The sequence below is a fragment of the Palaemon carinicauda genome, chromosome 28, assembly GCF_036898095.1.
Source record: "Palaemon carinicauda isolate YSFRI2023 chromosome 28, ASM3689809v2, whole genome shotgun sequence".
NCBI lineage: Eukaryota > Metazoa > Arthropoda > Malacostraca > Decapoda > Palaemonidae > Palaemon > Palaemon carinicauda.
This window is the reverse complement of record NC_090752.1, coordinates 49,041,741-49,062,328: the sequence shown is the minus strand read 5'-3', so window position 1 is coordinate 49,062,328 and position 20,588 is coordinate 49,041,741. Positions and strand designations below refer to the sequence as shown.

Below are 20,588 nucleotides of genomic sequence, written 5' to 3'. Positions count from 1 at the left end.
CAAAAAGGGAAAACAAAAAGGTTTCAGGAATTGTGTGGGATTCTCAATGGGACTGGTTGGTATACGAAGTTAAAATCAATTTTTCTCCAAAGCATACTGAACCTAATTTAGCACCAGACTATTTCATAGTTAATGTGACCCAGTATCTAAGTTGAAGAATGTTGTTAAGTCAAATCGCAACTCAGTATAATCCTTTGGGACTAGTTTGTCTGGTAACTTTAAGAGCTAAATTGATGATGAGACAGCTAATTTCCATGACAGAGGCGATTGAATGAAAATTTAACCATTATGATTGGGACAATGCAGTGTCAACAGATATCAGGAATAAGTAGTCAAGTTATTTCTGGATATTATTTGAGTTTCAGTCTCTCAGCTTCCCTAGGTGTGTCAAAGTAGAAGGTGCCATCGGTAGACCAACGCTAGTGATTTTCTCTACCAAAGAAAGTGACTAAAGCTCCAAAACCCTGGGCCGAGTGACATAAGAAATATTGCTTATAAAGTATTTTCCCAAACTACCAGCCATTCAAAAATACAATTATAACCAACAATATTCATCATCATCATCATCTCCTCCTCCTCCTATGGCTATTGACGCAAAAGGCCTCTGTTAGATTTCACCAATCTATATCTTGAGATTTTAATTCATTACTTCTCCATTCATCATCTACTTTGCACTTCACAGTCCTCAGCCATGTAGGCCCGGGTCCTCCAACTCTTCTAGTGCCTTATGGAGCTCAGCTGAAACTTTGGTGAACTAATCTTTCTTGGGGAGTGCTTAGAGCTTCCCCAAACCATCTCTGTCTACCCATCATTATCTCATCCACATATGGCACTCTAGCAATCTCATAGTTTCATTTCTAATCCTGTACTACCATTAACTCCCAATATCCTTCGGAGGGGTTAGTTCTCAAATCTACTAAATCTATTGGCAATTGTTTCATTGTCATACCATGATTCATGTCCATACAGTAACACTGCTCTCACTAAACTGATATATAGTCTGATTTTTACATGTAATTTCAGGCGATTTGATTTCCAAATTTTACTTAACCTAGCCATTGTCTGATTTGCTTTTTTTTCAATCTTTCGCTAAAATAATTCTAAAGACTCAATATTGTAGAGCATAGTTCCTAAATACTTGAATAATTCTACCTCATTACTCCTTTCTCCTTCCAATGCTATTTCATCCTCCATTGCATATTCCGTTATCTCTATGTCTTTATTTCTGGGTCGAACCTGTGGCGCCGGGCGAAAAGTCCTTCTTGTATACCTTTTCTGATAAAAACCTTCCAATTATACCAGAGAAAGATAAAAGCATGGAATGCTGAGGTTACAACCCTCGCGCGAGCACCTTTTGGGTGTCGTGTATAAAGCAAAGGCGCGTGAAATCCACTATTCACAGGTTGTCTTCCATTTAGTTAATTCCTTCGCCAAAGGGATGGGCCGATACAGAGGCCCTAGACACATCCCCATCGCCGCACCACCAACGCCACGACGCGAGCGCCATCTGAACATCATCCTTCTTTTTGGAATTCAAGGTGTTGAATGTTTTCGTTGTGCTCTCGGTCTTTTTTATCTATCGTGGATTTATTTTGTCATGTCCGAAGCTCCATCTTCACACATTCCAATGTTAAGTACCATAGTTTGTTTTGACAGTATTTTATTGTACCGGGCTTGTGTTTTATATCCAGTATAGTCTGTTTTATTATTCCCGTCTGGCCTGTCATGGCGGCCATTGTTTGTTCACTTGTTTGGGAATTCATCTTTATCTGCCCGTTTAGTACTCTGTCACTTAGGTTCTTGGTTAAGTCCCTGGCCTTATGCCTTTAGAACCGTTATTATTTTTATTTTTATTTTTTTTTTTTTTTTGTGTATTTATGCTCATGGTACTTTTTGCAAGTAAGTCCAGCCTACGATCGAGATAGCGATTTAGCTTTGTTTTTGTTTAGTAACCGCCCGAGGCGTTCGTCACTCGACTCGGTTAAAGGAACAGTGCTATTTATTTTAAGTTTTAACGGATGCTATTCTTCGATCGTAGTATTATATGGATGTACATTTTTATTTTATACGTTTATAATAGTGTTTTGTGATTTTTAGTCCTGTTTTTGTGTCCAAGAGAGCGGGAGATTGGGGTCCCCGTTTTCTGTTCGCAGTCACGAGTTACCCCTTTCTCTCGTTTTCTTTCTTAGCTCCGGTGGGGGAGTGGATTTCCCGTTTTCCGTTTTGTGCGTTCAGCGGGTTCTCCCTCCCTCACCTCTCCCCCTCTGGGTGGATGATAACTTACGAGTTATTTATTTTTCGTGTCTTTTCAATTGTTAGCGTTATTTTGGTCCGTGTTTCGTCCTCTCCCCGTTACGGCTCGGGAGTAGTTATGAACGTTATCCACTCCGCCTTGAGTTATACTCCGCCACGAGGGATTCTCAATAACTTTCGTTCTATTGTTATATTTATATTGTTTACTACATGGGACGGGCTTCATATTGTTTAGATAAGACCCTCCGGTGGCCCTTACTTCGGTCTCAGGCCACGGCCATATCCACAATAGCCTTTGTTATTACAACTGTGTTGTTATTCACAATAATTATTCAGGACCTTTCTTCTCCCTCCGGCCTCACCGGAGATCGTAAATACGCTTTACTATAATCTAAGCTTTAGTCTTTAGCTACGACTTAGCTTTTTATCTTTCACAATTGAATTATTAGCCACAATTGAATTATTCAGGGCATCTCATTATCCTCCGGCGTCACCGGAGGTCGCCCAAACACTTAACACTTAAAGTTGCCTTAGCTAATTAGCTAAGGCTCCTTTATTCAGGACATTTCATTACGATCCGGCCTCACCGGAGCTCCGGCTTCACCGGAGCTCCGGCTTCACCGGAGGTCGCCCATACACTTCACACTTATATTTGCCTTGCCTTTAGCTAAGGCTGGTGTTTGTATTTATTTTAAGGGCATGTCACTGCTTCCCCGACCCTTGGAGGTCGGCGGATTACTTTAAGCTTATTATCCTTATGTCATTAACAGACATTGGGTGCATTACAAATATACAGACAATTGAATTTTAAAGTGCCAACAATGGTATGGGGCAGTATCAACTTAAAGTTAATAGTTAGTTGTTTGGTCAATGCAATATGGGTGCTTAGGTAATTCAGTGAGTGCCAGAACTCTAAAATAATAGGTTTTTATCCCTTATCAGAGTTTCAAGCATCACCAGACTCATGTCTCCTTTCTTTTACAGAAGGCCCGTTGTACTGCTGAAGGATGCTCTGCCTCGTTCAGCGACCCCGTTGGGCATGACCTCTGCCGGTCTCATGCTCACTGCTCCATTCCCTTTATCCAGGAACCGGGACAGGCCCAATACCCAGTGTGGTTCCCGGATTTGTGCTCGTTCTGTTACGAGTTGTCGTCAGTTCTGCTGAATGATGATGTAAGTGGGTTTTCCCTTTGTTCCTTATTTCTCGTTGGCAGACACTAATATAGACATGAATATGATATACACAGTATATTTAGGAGGGCAAACCCCCTCCTCCATCACTAATCACTGCAAATCTTACAGGCCGATGATGTCTCTCTTCGGTCAGCAAGGGCTACTCTTCGGCCGTGGGTGTCGGGCTTTGGCAGGAATGCCCCGTCTGGCGCTCCCTATCTCCTCGATGGGGATATGGCCTCCCGTCTCTTCCCAGGCTCGACTACTGCTGCAGTCTCTCCTGACCTTGCTGCCCCTTTAATTGAAGAAGTCAGGGCTACCATTTCCGTGGAGGACGAAACCCTCGTACCGATGGACATGGCTGGTCTGGATATAGACGTAGAACCCAGGGACGAGCAGGTAAGTGGTGCCGAGTTGGTGGAAACCCTTTTCTCTCCTACTCCCTCTTCTACCTCTTCCTTTCTAGGTTTTGATAACTCTAAGGCTTCTCCTCGGGATCCCTCTGCCTCCGTACGCCCCAAGGTGAAGCCACTTCGAACTTATAAGACTTCAGCTTTGCCAGTATCAACGTCACCGGTCCCCGGACCCTCGACAGCTCCTGATATTCATATTGCTCCTCGTAAAACCACTACTCCTAAGAAGTCTAAGTCTACCAAATCCAAGAAAAAACCAACGGGTGACTTTCAGGTACCCTGGGCTGATCTCCTCCCCATCCAACTGATCAAAGGATTGGTCAGGGATCAAGTTCAACATCACTCTGGTGCAATAACAGAGATTAAGGATATGATGGCTACTCTGATCCGCGCCGGAACTCAGTTCCCTCCCCCTTCTGCCCCAGACGCATCGAAGCTGCCGCCCTTCGATAAAAACAATCCTTGGCGGTTTGCTTTGCATGCTCCATTCGTAGATGGCTCCCTAACTCTGGAGGGCATGGGCACCCGCCCTCTAGAGGACCTGGAGTTCTATCCCCCGGACCTAGCATTCCCGTTCAATGGTTTTGTACGGTTAAAGGAACATGCATTGGTCCGTATGGACAAGGTACCGAAGGAAACGGTCATATTTCCAAAAGAGCAGGCCCAGGCTATCTGGGCCAGAACACTATCAGAGTGGGGGTGTATTAACTCCAAGCTCACCCCTCACAAGGGTTCCTACACTATTTTTACGACAGCGGCCTCCATCTCTTTGCCGCTCATAGACAAAGTCACAGAGCTGACTATACAGGCCATCAAAGAAGGCTCTTCCATGCCGGCTCTCAAGGAGACGGACCCCACCTCTTTGCTTATTCCGGGTTCCTCGGCAGCCTGGGATGCTGCGGCCTCTACCTTCACGGTGGGGAAACTAGACCCGGACTGTGCCTCTACTCTTTTCTCTGAGAAGCTTCCCAGATTAATAGAGAGTCTTCTCAAAACTGAGTTCGAGACCCGTACTAGACTTGCTAGGTCCCTCCAATCCATCACCTCCATGGAGTCCCTTGCATCTCTTTACCCAGAGGAAACGCTGTTCAGAGTCGCCACAAAGAACCAGCTGCTATCCTACCAAATAGATCTCCATGACTTCTGGTCAGCACGGGTTAGTTGCAGGAAGTTCGTTCTGTCGGAGGCCACCATCAGGCATGAGCCGAACAGACTGATAGCTTCCTCCTGCTGGGGTAAGACCCTCTTCCCTCAGACCGAGGTGGATAAGGTTCTTCAGGACGCAGCGAGGGCAAACCAGAATTTGCAGGTAAGGTGGGGTCTCTCAGCCAAAAAGAGGTTCGAACCCCAGAGACACACATTCTTCAAGAAGAAGCTGAGGTTTAGTCCTTACAAAGCGGCCCGGGGTACCTCGTCCCCACAGCCTTCCGCGGCCTCGACTTCTCGACAACAGGCTCCTCCTCAGCAGGTAGTCTACCTCGCTGCTCCCCCTGGTACACAGCCCAACCCCTCTTGGATGCCCTCACCTGCATACAACCCTGCCTACGAACCCTCCGGTTCCTTTCGTGGATACCAAAGAGGGAGTTCCAGAGGTAGAGGACAGTTCCGCCAACGCGGCGGGCCCAGAGCAAGGGGTTCCCGTGGAGGGAGGGGCCCTAAGTTCACTCCCTCCCAATGATGTGATGCCGGTAGGAGGGAGACTTTATCACTTCCGGGATCATTGGACCTTCAGTCCATGGGCTCACAGCATAATATCAAGGGGCTTGGGTTGGAAATGGTCACAGGGATCCCCTCCTCCACCGGTGACCTTCTTCCAGAGACCCACTCCCATCCTGGAAGAGTACACTGCGGAGTTACTCAAGAAGAGAGCAATCAAGCGGGTTCGATCCCTGAAGTTCCAAGGCCGCCTGTTTACAGTCCCGAAGAAAGACTCGTCGGCGTTGAGGGTAGTTCTGGACTTGTCGAAGCTCAACTCTTACATCCTTTGCGACAAGTTCCGTATGCTGACTATCTCTCAGGTACGGACCTTACTTCCCCGTGGGGCCGTCACCACCTCTATCGATCTTACCGACGCCTATTATCATGTCCCAGTAGCTCGAAACTTCTCTCCTTATCGAGGCTTCCGTCTCGGCAAGAGAGCCTTCGCATTCAAAGTCATGCCCTTCGGTCTCAGCATTGCCCCCAGGGTATTCACGAAACTGGGGGAGACGGTGCTCGAGCAACTCAGACACCAAGGGATACAAATCGTCGCCTATCTGGACGATTGGCTCATTTGGGCCCAGTCGCACCAGGAATGCAAAAGAGCTACGTCGAAGGTACTCCATTTTCTCGCCAAACTGGGCTTCCAAGTCAACCTCCGGAAGTCCCGCCTACAACCATCAAGCCTCTTCGAATGGTTAGGCATCCGTTGGGACCTCTCAAAGCACAAGCTCTCCCTTCCTCCCAAGAAGGTGAGGGAGATAGCTTCCAAGGTCAGGAACTTTCTCAAACACAAACAGGTGTCCAGAAGAGCTTTAGAACGGGTCCTCGGCCTACTCCAGTTTGCCTCACTGACCGATCTCCTATTAAAAGCCAAACTCAAAGACATCAATCGAGTTTGGAGAAAGAGGGCGACAATACCTTTAAGAGACAAGACCTCGAAGATCCCCTCTGTCTTGAAAATGAGACTACAACCATGGTCCGATCGGAGGAACCTCTCCAAGTCGGTTCCTCTACAGTTCCCCTCTCCACAAGTGACAATTCATACCGACGCGTCTCTGAGTGGTTGGGGGGGTTACTCCCAACATCAGATGTGTCAGGGCTCTTGGTCACCCGCCATGAGACAGTTCCATATCAATGTTCTCGAAGCCATGGCGGTGTTCTTGACCCTGAAGAGAATCTCCCCTCCGAGGTCGACCCACATCAGAGTAGTCTCAGACAGCACGGCCGTAGTACACTGCCTCAACAGGGGGGGGTCCAAATCACCCAACCTGAATCAGATCCTGGTCACTATCTTCACCTTGGCAGCCGACAAAGACTGGTTCCTGTCAGCAACTCACCTAGCAGGAGTCCAGAATGTGATAGCAGATGCATTATCCAGGACGAGCCCACTGGAATCGGAGTGGTCCCTGGACATGCACTCCTTCCGGTGGATACTCAGGCTGGTTCCAGGTCTCCAGGTAGATCTATTCGCGACCCGACTCAATCACAAACTCCCGTGTTATGTGACACCGAACCTGGACCCTCAGGCTTATGCCATGGACGCATTAACCCTGGATTGGAACCATTGGCAGATCTTCTTATTCCCTCCAGTGAATCTTCTAGTGAAAGTCTTGCACAAACTCCGCTCCTTCAACGGGGTAGTAGCTTTAGTGGCACCTCACTGGCCAAAGAGCAGTTGGTTTCCTCTCCTCCTCGAGTTGAAACTCCGTCCCTTCCGGATCCCATTCCCCAAACTGACCCAGGTGGTCCAAACACGGACTGTGTCAGATTCCTCAAGGATAGCCAAAACCCTAACTTTGTGGATTTCATGAAGTTTGCGGCACGTAGGGACGCAAACATCGACCCAGATAATGTCCTCTTTATAGAATCAGACAAAAGGGACTCAACGATTCGCCAATATGATTCGGCGGTTAAGAAACTAGCGGATTTCTTAAGGACTTCAGACCATTCGGTTATGACTCCTAATTTAGCCATCTCCTTCTTTAGGTCCATTTTTGACAAAGGCCTAGCAGCTAGCACTATAACCACCATTAAGTCAGCTCTGAGGAAAGTCTTCCTGGTTGGGTTTAACATTAACCTGGCGGAGTCTTATTTCTCATCTATTCCAAAAGCATGTGCTAGGCTTCGACCTTCGGTCCGTCCTCAAAAGGTCTCTTGGTCTCTAAATGATGTCCTCAAACTGGCCTCCGACACGGACAACGAATCCTGCTCTTATATCACTCTTCTTAGGAAGACTTTATTTCTAACAGCTTTGGCCTCGGGTTCCAGAATCTCAGAACTAGCAGCTCTCTCACGAAACTCAGAGAACATGGATTTCCTCCCTTCAGGTGAGGTACTTCTTTCTAGCTAAGAACGAGGACCCCCAAAATAGGTGGTCCCCTTGGAAGATTATTCCTCTTCTCCAAGATACTTCTCTATGTCCGGTCACCACTCTCAGGGCCTTTTTAGCCAGGACTGCTACCCGATCGTCTGGCCCCCTGTTTATCAGAGAACAAGGAGGTACCATTTCCATACGTGGCATTAGGCAACAGATCCTATACTTCATTAAACAAGCCAATCCGGGATCATTTCCCCATGCTCATGATATCCGATCGATAGCTACCTCCATCAACTATTTCCAGAATATGGACTTTGATAAGTACACGGGTTGGAAATCTCCTATGGTCTTCAAACGCCACTATCTAAAGAACTTACAGGCTCTTAAATATCCAACGGTTGCAGCTGGGAGCCTTATCTCTCCCCATTGATCTTTTGTTCTTCCTTTCATCCATCTCTTCTCTTCTCCCTCCTACCCGCCACTCGCACCACGACGCCGCTTCCTTGGTGGTTCGTTAGCCCTAAGTGTATTACATATTAGGTTAATATGATTGTAACTATTATTGTTTTCCCTTGTTATTAAGTTGGGATATTCTTAGCCATGTCAGTTTTGTTGCATGTTTTCCTCTGATACTCAGAGGTTTCCTTGTTATCATGTTTGTTTATCCTTACTCTCACTATGCCCTGTGGCTAGTTTATATTTTATGCCTACTTACCTGAATTATATATGAATTTCTTTACATGGTGTTGTTTCTCTCCCCTTATTAAATTAGTAGTTATTGTTGGGCTTGGAAGGCATTCTCTGGTACATTTTCGCCCGGCGCCACAGGTTCGACCCAGAAAAGGGATTTTGACGAAGGAAAAATCTATTTCTGGGGAGAGACCTGTGGCGCCCGGCGAAACCCTTCCCCTTATTTTACACGATCCCACCCTTTCCTTTCCAAGCCATCATGGTCAATACAGAAGGATGTTGTTCAGATGGCTCTCGCGTCGTGGCGTGGGTGGTGCGGCGATGGGGATGTGTCTAGGGCCTCTGTATCGGCCCATCCCTTTGGCGAAGGAATTAACTAAATGGAAGACAACCTGTGAATAGTGGATTTCACGCGCCTTTGCTTTATACACGACACCCAAAAGGTGCTCGCGCGAGGGTTGTAACCTCAGCATTCCATGCTTTTATCTTTCTCTGGTATAATTGGAAGGTTTTTATCAGAAAAGGTATACAAGAAGGACTTTTCGCCGGGCGCCACAGGTCTCTCCCCAGAAATAGATTTTTCCTTCGTCAAAATCCCTTTTATCTTCAGCCCAACCTCATGTGATATTTCATGCATTATAGTAAACAAGCATTGCAAACCCTGTGGTGTTCTACTAACAAGGACAGCATCAGCATACTCTACGTCTACTAAATTCCTATCACCAATCCAGTCTAATCCTTCTCCATCATCTCTGACTATTCTACGCATTACAAAATCCATGAGGAAGATAAAACAGCATAGGTGACAACACATTCCCTTGGAGTACTCCACCAGTCACTGGAAATTCATTTGATAAGACTCCATTAATATTAACTTTGCACTTGCTATGCCCATGAACAGACTTAGTCAAATTTACATATTTAAGGGGAATTCCAAATTAAAGCAGGACACACTACAAAATTGGCTGGTGCACACTATCAAAGGCTTTTTCATAGTCCACAAATGCCATTAAAATGAGATTTCTATATTCTACTCATTGATGTGCAACATGTCTCAAAGAAAATTTGGTCAGTGCCACTTTTACTTTTACTAAATCCTGCTTGTTCATCTCTCGGCTTTTCATCAATCTTTCTCGCCAGTCTCTAGAATAAGCATACTATATATTTTCATAACTGACAAAAGTGTTATGCCTCTAATTATTGCAATCAGTCAGTTCTTTTTTGCTATTTTCATCAACACTCCTAACTCCCATTCATCAGGCTTTGCCTCTTCATGTCACATTCCACAAAACCTTGTAAGTAGTCTGGGAGTAGCTTCATTTTCGGGCAGTATTATCTCTGCAGTTATTCCATCGTATATCAGGGCTTTCCATCTCCAGTTTGTTTTTTAGGATAGCTTTGACTTCATACACACTCATTCATGGACACATCAAGGTCTTCATAAGTTTCAGGTATATCAATCAAATTATTCCCTTCATATCTCCTATTCATAACCTCACTTAAGTGTTCCATCCAACGTTGTCTTTATTCATCTTCTGTTGCTATAACAAAACCATCTCTTTTTAATGGGTATATGCCTCTTCTTTGGCCCAGTCGAGATTTCATTAATAATTCTATGAGCAATTCATACATCATAGCCACTTCCTGAATTCATAGCTTTGTCAGCCTCATCTGCTTTGCAATAAATATTCTCTCCAGTCATTCCTGGCTTTTCTTTTGACTTCACTGTCAATACTGGAAACTCAGCATGCTCTACTTTGTAATTTTCCTTAATTCCTCGAAAACTTTCAACCACCAATTTCTGCATCTCCTTTTTAAGCTATCTCAAGTATCATTTGATATATGTGGTTTTCTCCTTGTAACTGCGTGTCCCATGGCTTCACTACCAACTGACAAATGTTCTTAAAACAACACTATTCATTAATTGTCTGCTCTTCGTCTCAGTTTCTAAGACTGCGAATTGATTCCTACATTCAATTGTAAATATTTCTCTGTGCTGCTCTTCTAAAAGCTTAGTTGTATCAAACCTAAGTAGCCTATCCATATTTCTATTGGGTGCTTTCAGTTGTATTTATGTAACAAAAATAAATAATGCTGATAAAACATGGTAAAATAGGTTTTCAATACAAGCTATATTGTTACTTGTAATCATGACAAAAATACCAAGTATGTTATACTGCAGCAGCAACAAACACAATGAACCTAATTATGGGCTCCCAAACTGAGGTAGGTAATTAATATATTGAAAATACCCCATATTCTATAAGCTGGACTACTTTCCTTATAAATTCAAACTTATGAAAGCGGCTGGATCAGCAGCATTGCTAGAAGTACCTCGACGCTCATATTCCTTACGATTACCATCGACTTCTACAAACTATGGGTTACTTTGAACCAACTTTCCCTGTTGGGGTTCCAGGCCTTCTAGCATTTAGGTTTTAGAACAAGGGTACAACTTGCAATAAATGCTACATTGCCTTTTCTTCCCAACAACACCCAAATAATATAAATTTCTAAACAGGAACATTCTATACAATCATATAAAGCTTATAAAGATGCTAATTATCTGAAGTGCACTAAGCACCTAAGAAAATTTAACACACCAGTAGTTTAATACTCTTCAGATTAATCTTATGATATCCCAAAATTGGAAAAAATGAAGAACAAGACATAGGTGCAATTAACCTGCACATTACACTCCAACAGATTTTCTTCCAATAAAAAAATTTTATCTACATATCTGGTTAACATCAATGAAAACTAATTTACCTTTACAACGTCCACGTGATTGGGTACTACAGGGCAATAAAGTCTAGTTCATTCTTCAGACAAGTCCCTTTCTTTCACATAACTGTGTGAATCTGTTGAGTGATATTCTTAATTCCGGTAGACAAACACCTGTAAGATGATAAGGTTAACCAAACTATTTAAACTTTGGTTTTGCTTTTCAATAACAGTTTGTGGTGCAGAAAATATTTTAGTGCACAACTACCAAATACATAAAATGGTACAATTAGCAAATTTTAGCTAATATTATAGTTTACAAAAAAAAAAAAGCATTTAAAACTAAATATTAGAAGAGGATTAGGATACTTTGTCAAACTTGCCCTTAAAATTACAAATTTAAATAATGTAAAAACTGGTTATAGAGCTTAAAAGTTTAATGCAGAACTAAGCAAGAAACTAAACTACTGTAATTAAATTAATAATGTACATAAAAAAAAGGAATCACTTGCTCTTAGTTTTTAATGCAATTGAAATTTTAAAACTCTACACGTAAACTTAGAATATATTAATGGAATTTAACCTAAAATTCCACTAGAAAACTAAGAATATGTATTCCATGAGGAATTAAGCCATTAAAAAATTTGATTAAACCTAATTTCTGGGGCGGCCTGTGACGGCCGGTGAGAAAGGTCCTTCTTTGTACCTTTCCTAATATAAATCTTCCAAATATACTAGAGAAAGATAAAAGCATGGAATGCAGAGGTTACAACCCTCGCGCGAACACCTTGTTGGTGTCGTGTATTTAACAAGGGCGTGTGTAAACCACTATTCACAGGCTGTCTTCCATTTAGATAATCCCTTCATCAAAGGGGAGGGCCGTGACAGGCCCTAGAGAATACAGTTGGACTACTCCACCGACACCTACTACTCGCGCTTTCCAGGTCATCCTTCTGAAAGAACATATGGCTTGGCAAGGAAAGGGTGGGTCCGTACAAAAATAACCGGGAAGGGTTTCACCGGGCGTCACAGGTCTCTCCCCAGAAATAGATTTTTCCTTCATCAAAATCCCTTTTCTGGGTCGATCTGTGACGGGCGGTGAAAAAGTACCAGAGAATGCCTTCCAAGCCCAATAAAGTAATAACATAATGCGGAGAATACAATCACCATGTACGACAATAATATAATATGATGTAAGAAACGTCCAATTACCAACTAGCCAAATGACATAGGGAGCGAAAGGCTAAATAACTAAGACGACAAGGAATCAACCGAGTGTCGAATCGCAAAAGGCATCAAACCTTACATGTCTAAGCATATCTAAACCTTAAAGGAACTGTAACTACAATAACAGTTAAACCATAGGAATTAAACATGGCAAATATCATAGGGCTAACGAACTACCCAGGAGAGTGGCGACGTGGTGTGAGTGGCGGGTAGGAGGGAGAAGAGAAGGTTACATCAAACTGTGGGTCTCTGAATCAAACTACAGTACTCATGGCTAGTATTCATTAAGTACATAACTCTGCTTTTGAGAAGTTTGCAGATCCATACATATACCAAGATATGCAGCCATTACCCGGCCGTCTCTAGTTCTAAGCTTGAGTACTGATGTGTACAGGTTTGGTCTAGGTAGTAGGTTGGCCAGGGCACCAGCCACCCGTTGAGATACTACCGCTAGAGAGTTATGGGGTCTTTTGACTGGCCAGACAGTACTACATTGGATCCTCCTCTCTGGTTACGGTTCATTTTCCCTTTGTCTACATACACACTGAATAGTCTGGCATATTCTTTACATATTCTCCTCTATCCTCATACACCTGACAACACAGATTACCAAACAATTCTTCATCACCCATGGGGTTACTGCACTGTAATTGTTCAGTGCCACTTTCCTCTTGGTAAGGGTAGAAGAGACTCTTTAGCTATGGTAAGCAGCTCTTCTAGGAGAAGGACACTCCAAAATCAAACCACTGTTCTCTAGTCTTGGGTAGTGCCATAGCCTCTGTACCATGGCCTTTCACTGTCTTGGGTTAGAGTTCTCTTGCTTGAGGGTACACTCGAGCACACTCTCCTATCTTATTTCTCTTCCTCTTGTTTTGTTAAAGTTTTTATAGTTTATATAGGAGATATTTATTGTTGTTACTCTTCTTAGAATATTTTATTTTCCTTTTTTCCTTTCCGCACTGAGCTATTTTCCCTGTTGGAGCCCCTGGGCTTATAGCATACTGCTTTTCCAACTAGGGTTGTAGCTTAGTAAGTAATAATAATAATAATAATAATATTGTGCAACAGACCAACAACTTACCAAAAGCTTATGCTGCTTAAAGAAATAAAACTTAAAGGCATTTCTTACTATGAAAAAAACTATACAACCTCGCCAACAACTTTTACAAAAAATACTAGAGCAACAATTTCTATTTTAGAAATAATCTAATACCCAAGAACACATCCTTTGCTCACTTCACACCATAGTGCTTTAATTAGAATTAATGTCATCGGGTCATCAATATTAATGATTGAGATTAAAACCAGGTATTCATTAGAACTTTGCTTTGGTAATAAAAATTAGAACCATAAAATGTAATTCATTTACATATTCTGCAGTAAAAATTATTTGTTCCAACAAATACAAGCCCTCTTTCTTTACATAGGAGTTAGATTTAACAGAAGCTGCTGGTCAGGCCATAAAAATGACAAATTAGTAATTATTTTGTATTTTTCCTAACTAATACAAACCTGAGCTTATTTATATGTGGATGTATTATTTCGGCAAAGCTACGCAGCAAATTAAAATCATGGTGCAAGGTGGCAACCCTACCCAGATGCTGGGTAAGGGGTGGCTAGAGTACCCAGCCACCTCTATATAATTATACAGTATACTCACAGATTGGTGATCTAGTCACTTTTTCTATTGCAAGCAGGAATTATTAGGGGAAAGGTGACGGCGGGTCAATTTATCTAAACTCCAGGTTTGTATTCAACATCTCCTCCTACACCTATTGACGCAAAGGGCCCAGGTTAAATTTTGCCAGTCGCCTCTATCTTGAGCTTTTAATTATATACATCTCATTCATCATCTACCTCTTCGGGCTTCATAGTCCTCAGCCATGTAAGCCTGGGTCTTCCAACTCTTCCAGTGCCTTGTGGAGCCAGCTGAAAGTTAGGTGAACTAATTTCTCTTGGGGAGGGCTGAGAGCATGCCCAAACCACCTACATTTAGCCCTCATTATGATCTCGTCCACATTTGGCTCTCGAGAAATCTCAGTCATTTGTAATCCTGTCCTGCGATTTAACTCAATATCCTTCTGAGGGCTTTGTTCTCAAATTTACTAAATCTATTGGATATTGTTTCATTGTCATACCATACGTTCACAGAGCACCACTGATCTCACTAATCACATAGTCTGATTACCATATGTAATTTTAAGAGATTTGATTTCCAAATTTTACTCAAACCGGCTAATGTCTGATTTGCTTTTTACAATCTTTCACTAAACTAATTCTAAAGACACTGTATTGGAGATCATAGTTCCTAAATACTTAAATGATTCTACCTCATTAATCCCTGCTCCCTTCAATGACTTTTCATCTTCCATTGCACACTCCACTCTCATCCTCTTTGTCAGTCTTCTATCTTCAGCCCAACCTCGTGCAAAACTTCATGCATTCTGGTAAGCAAGCATTGCAAATACTGGTGCTCTGCTAACAAGGACAGCATCAACATCAGCACACACAGGTCTGCCAAATTCCTATCACCAACCAAGTCCAATAATTACTCCACCATCTCAGACTGTTCCACGCATCACAGAATCCATGAGAGGGATAAACAACCAATGAAAAAGGTAAGCACTGGGGACATGTACAAGTATAAAACTATAATAAACTATGCAAGGTTAAAGGTGCCTGATTTCAGTTCTAGTTCCATCAGAATAGATGCTCACCAGAATGTCAGCTGGGCAAGCCCAACCCCCAACTGTGGTGCCTTACCACAACAGTGGCCTCCCCAGTAAACAACTTAAACCAACGGTCCCGGGTGGGGATCGATCTGCTGCCTTGCGAACACAAGGCAAACACATTACCACTCTACTAGCCAGGAGGTTACACAAGGGAAGAGGTTATTACCTGTAGAGGTTGAAGCCATATTGCAAAGGGACCCATAGTGCTGTTCCCCAAGAGAGGGGAACTAAGCTCATATAGACCTATTTCAAATCTCTCCTTTGTCTCAAAAGAGCTTGAATATGTAATTCTTTAACAACTAGTCAGCCACTTAGAAGTACTAGAAGCTTTGCCTGACAACCTATCTGCTTACAGAAAACTATACTCTATGGAGACAGCCAACTGCTCTGTTGTAAATGATATGCTACAAATGATGGATGAAAATAAATGTGGTATCATAATACTGCTCAATTTCAGTGCTGCTTTTGATACAGTGGTGCATGAACTGCTACTAAATGATCTACGGTCCATCGACGTTGAAGATCAAGCCTTCGAATACTTAAAAGACTACTCAGTTGGTAGATATTACTGTGTACAAATTAGAAACTTTTCTGGGTCGACCTGTGACGGCCGGTGAAAAAGTCCTTCTTTACACTTTTTCCGATATAAATATTCCAAATATACCAGAGAAAGATAAAAGCATGGAATGCAGAGGTTACTACCCTCGCGCGAGCACCTTGTGAGTGTCGTGTATACATCAGGGGCGTGTGAAAACCATTATTCACAGGCTGTCTTCCATTTAGATAACTCCTTCATCAAAGGGAAGGGCCGTAACAAAGACCCCAGAAACCACACTTGGACTACGCCACCGTCACCCGCACGAGCGCCCTCTAGTACATCCTTCTGTTTTGGACTTGCCCGCATAGTCGTAATTGTTTTTGTGCTATCGGTGTTTTCAAGTGTTTGTTGCTAATTCATCATGACTGACGCTGCTACTTCACCTTTACCAATGTTAAGTACCATAGTTTGTTTTGACAGTTTTTTTCAGTACCGGGCATTTGTTCTCTTTCCAGTCATGTGGATTTTAATTTTGGAAGCGGCTTGGCCTTCCTCGGTGACGGCAGCCATTTTGGCCTTGTTCGCTTCGATAGTTTTTCAAGTTAATATTGCCCATCTGGTACTCTGTCATCTAGGTTATATCACTTACGTTTTATGACCATTTTTATTATTATTATTTTATTATTGTTTTTACTATGGTATTTTTTTGCTAGCAAGTCCAATTTGGACGAACGAAGAATAACGTTCTTGCCTTGGTTATAGTTTACGCACACACCTCGGGAAGGTGCTCGTTTTAGACTATCTTTATATTTATTTGTTACGTTGTTGTTATTCTTCGTTCTTGGTTATTACAATTTTATCAATATTCTTATCATATTATTGTGTGATTTTGGTTCTTTATAATGTAACCATGAGAGCGTGAGCATGGAGTGCTCGTTTTCTGTTACTACAGTTACGAGTTACCCTTTCTCTCGTTTTCTTTCTTAAGCTCGAGTAAGGAGAGGTGGATTTCCCGTTTTCCGTTTTATACGATCACAAGTTATTCCTGCCTCCGCTTCTTCTCCGGGTTTATATTACGTTTGATGATATTTACGTTTTATTGATGTGGTTACTGTTAATATAGCTAGCATTACTAATAGGTTCCGTTAGAGTACGAGTCGTCATTTTGGGATCGCTTTATGCCGACACCCGTAGCTCCGTTCTCTTCGGAACGTTCACCGCCTTGAGTTATACTCCGCTATAATGAATACTCATTGGGTTGGGAACTAGTCAGATATTTGGAGTGCAACGGTGAAACCCGGCACTCAGACTCCGGCTTCGGCCTTATGCACACGAACCTTTTTTCATGATTAATCACTGCCTTGAGTTATACTCCGCTATAATGGATACTCATTGGGTTGGGAACTAGTTAGATATTTGGAGTGCAACGGTGAAATCCGGCACTCAGACTCCGGCTTCGGCCTTAGGCACACTAACCTTTTTTTCATGATTAATCACAATTTCATTATTACGGTCCTTTTTCATCGAATCTCCGGCTTCACCGGACATCACACAGACGTTCAGCATTGAGGTTAATATTATCTTACCGCTGATGTTCACGTTTTCACTATGACGGACCTTTGTCACCAGATCTCCGGTGTCAACAGAGATCACTCAGACGTTCAGAACCGGGGTTAACATTATTTTACCGATGAGGTTTATAGTTACATGTTACGTGGTTACTGGATTTTAGTATATTAATTTGTAGCTCTAGCTAACAATTTTGAAAACCATATTAGTCACACATAATTAATGTTATTTATTTCTTTTGATTCCTCTGTTCACTGACCAGAGTCTCAAGGAACAGTTAAATGGCCTCTCATGGCATGATTGGTTTCGACCTGGCTTTTTCATTAGAAGGGGCTAGCGTTGGATCCCAAGTACGGAGTAGAAATTTATTTCTATTTGAACTCTATGTTGTATGGATATTTATCCATATACTGTATATACATATATATAATTAAATATATGCATAAATATAGACATATGTATTATATGCATGTACAAATATATACATAAACATATATATTATTGTTTATAGTTAATTTGGTTGATCCCAGCCTGTGAATAGGATCACTAACCAGAGTTTCAAGGAACATCCAGACTTATGTCTCCTTTCTTTTACAGAAGGTCCGCCTACATGGTATGGTTCCCGGAGTCATGCACGCTCTGCTACGAGCTGTCCTCCCTACTCCTGAATGATGATGTAAGGTGGTTCTAATTTGTTTCTTTTTGGTATCCTTTGGCGATGATTCAATTTGTTCTTGATTTATGTATACATCGCTTATAGAGGAGAATGGTCTTCTCCTTCATCACTAATCCCCTCACTTCTTTCAGGATGATGATGAATCTCTCCAGGCTGCAAGAGCGGCTCTCCGCCCTTGGGTGTCAAGATTTGGAAGGAATGCTCCATCTGGCGGACCCTATCTCCTTGGCGTGTCCTCTCTAGGGTTGGACGTCGACCCCATGGACGGGCAGGTAAGTGGAGATGAGTTTTGAGCCTTCAGCTTTGCCATAATCTGCGTCACCGGCCTAGGACCCTCAAAGGATCCTGATGTTCATATTACCTTGCATAAAACCGTGACTGGTAAAAGACGAAGTCCGATAAGTCCAGGGCTTTGACAGCGGGTCGTGCTCAGGATCCCTCCTTCCCCGCTGACCTGATCAGGGATAGGGTTAAAGAGCAGATACAACACATTCTAGGGTAAGCCAAGGAGCTATGACGGAGCTCAAAGATATGGTGGCGAATCTGATCCGTTCAGGAACTCGGATGTCTCCCCCTACAGCCCCAGATGCATTGAAGTAACCTCCTTCGATAAAAACAACCCATAGAAATTTGCCTTACATGTCCCATATATAGATGGTACCATAACTCTGGATGGCATAGGCGTCCGCCCTCTAGAGGCCCTAGAATTTACCCTCCGGGACTAGAATTCCCATTCAACGGATTCGTTCGTTTGAAAGAGCATGCCTTGGTTAGACAAGGTACCGAAGGTAACGGTAATATTTCCTAAAGAGCAGGCCCAAGCTGTCTGGGCCAGGATGTTGTCGGTCTGGGGGTACGCTAATTCCAAGCTCACCCCACACAATGGGGCCTACGCCATATCTACAACTGCTCTCATTATTACCTTGCCTATTACGGATAAATTGACAGGTCTTACTATTCAAGATGTTAAAGAAGGTTCTGCCATGCCGGCTCTTAAAAGAGACGGACCCCACCTAGGGGAGTCCCTAGCCTCGATTTATCCCACTGAGACCTTGTTTCGGATATTCACGAAGAACCTATCTCTGTCCTACCAAATCGACCTGCACGCTTTGTGGTCTGCTTGGGTTAGTTGTAAGAAATACGTTCTGTCTGAGGCCTCTATCAGACATGAACCGAACAGGCTGATAGCTTCCTCCTGCTGGGGTAAAACCCTCTTCCCTCAGGAGGAGGTGAACAAGGTTCTACAAGATGATACGAGAGCAAATCAAAATTGCAGGTGCGGCGGGGCCTCACTGCCAAAAAGAAGGTCGAAGACCAAAAGCAAGCTTTCTTCAAGAAGAAGCAGAGATTTACCCCCTACAAAACGAACCGGGGTCACTGCCATCAATCGTCAGTAACCCACTCGTCATCACAGTCTTCCACTGATTCGACGTCTGCATCCGAATCCCCCTCATCAGGTGGTCTACCTCACTGATTCCCAGGTACACAGCCCAACCCCGTTGGGATGTCCTCGCCTGCATACAGCCCTAGCTCCGAACCCTCAGGTTCCTTTCGTGGACACCAGAGAGGAAACTACAGGAGTAGAAGACAGTTCCGCCATCGAGGCGGACCTAGGAAAAAGGGGGCTCGGGGAAGGAAAGGACCTAGATTCACTCCCTTACAACGAGGTGGTCCCGGTAGGGGGGAGACTTTACCACTTTCGAGACCATTGGACCTTCGGTCTGTGGGCTCATAGCATAATCTCTAAAGGTTTGAGGTGGAAATGGCCACAAGGTTCTCCTCCTCCACCAGTGACCTTCTCCCAGAAATCCACTCCCATCCTGAAAGAGTACACCACAGAGTTACTCAAGAAGAAAGCAATCAAACGGGTTCGATCACTGAAGTTCCAAGGCCGCCTGTTCACAATTCCGAAGAACGGCATTAAGAGTGGACCTGGACTTGTCAAAGCTAAACTCTTACATTCTTCTGCGACAAGTTCCGGATGTTGACTATCTCTCAGGTACGGACCTTACTTCCCCGTGGGGCCGTCACCACCTCTGTCGACCGTACCGACGACTATTATCATGTGCCAATAGCTCGAAAATTCTCTCCTTATCTGGGTTTCCGCCTAGGCAGGAAAACCTTTGCGTTCAAGTCATGCCCTTCGGCCTCAACATTGATCCCAGGATATTCACGAAACTGGGAAAGAGTGTGTTAGAACAACTCAGGAACCAAGGGATACAGATCATTGCTTATCTAGACGGTTGGCTCATTTGGGCCCGGTCTGCCATAAAAGGCAACAGAGCTATGAAGGAAGTACTTCGATTTCTCGACAACCTGGGATTTCGGGTCAATCACCAAATGTCCCGCCTGCAACCATCAGGCCACTTAGAATGGTTAGGCATTCAGTGGGACCTTTCGAAGCACACGTCTCTCCCTTCCAAAAAGGTAAGAGGAAGAGTTTCCAAGATCAAGAATTTTCTCAAACACAAACAGGTGTCCAGAAGAGCCTTAGAAAGAATCCTCGGCCTTCTCCAATTCACTTCAGTAACAGATCTCCTACTAAAAGCCAAACTCAAAGACATCAATCGAGTTT

At 43.4% G+C, this 20,588-nt stretch overlaps 1 protein-coding gene and 1 long non-coding RNA gene across 2 annotated transcripts in view; both read right to left on the bottom strand.

The window, feature by feature from the left end:
* Positions 1-20,588, bottom strand: part of LOC137622022 (trace amine-associated receptor 1) — a 386,751-nt gene that overhangs the window by 238,101 nt on the left and 128,062 nt on the right. The gene's annotated exons all lie outside the window — the stretch shown is intronic.
* The window catches only part of LOC137622021 (uncharacterized), a 41,589-nt gene that overhangs the window by 12,741 nt on the left and 8,260 nt on the right, over positions 1-20,588 (bottom strand). Inside the window, exon 2 of the long non-coding RNA XR_011040327.1 lies at positions 11,317-11,445. This is a non-coding gene — a long non-coding RNA (uncharacterized lncRNA). The remainder of the gene's footprint in view (positions 1-11,316; positions 11,446-20,588) is intronic.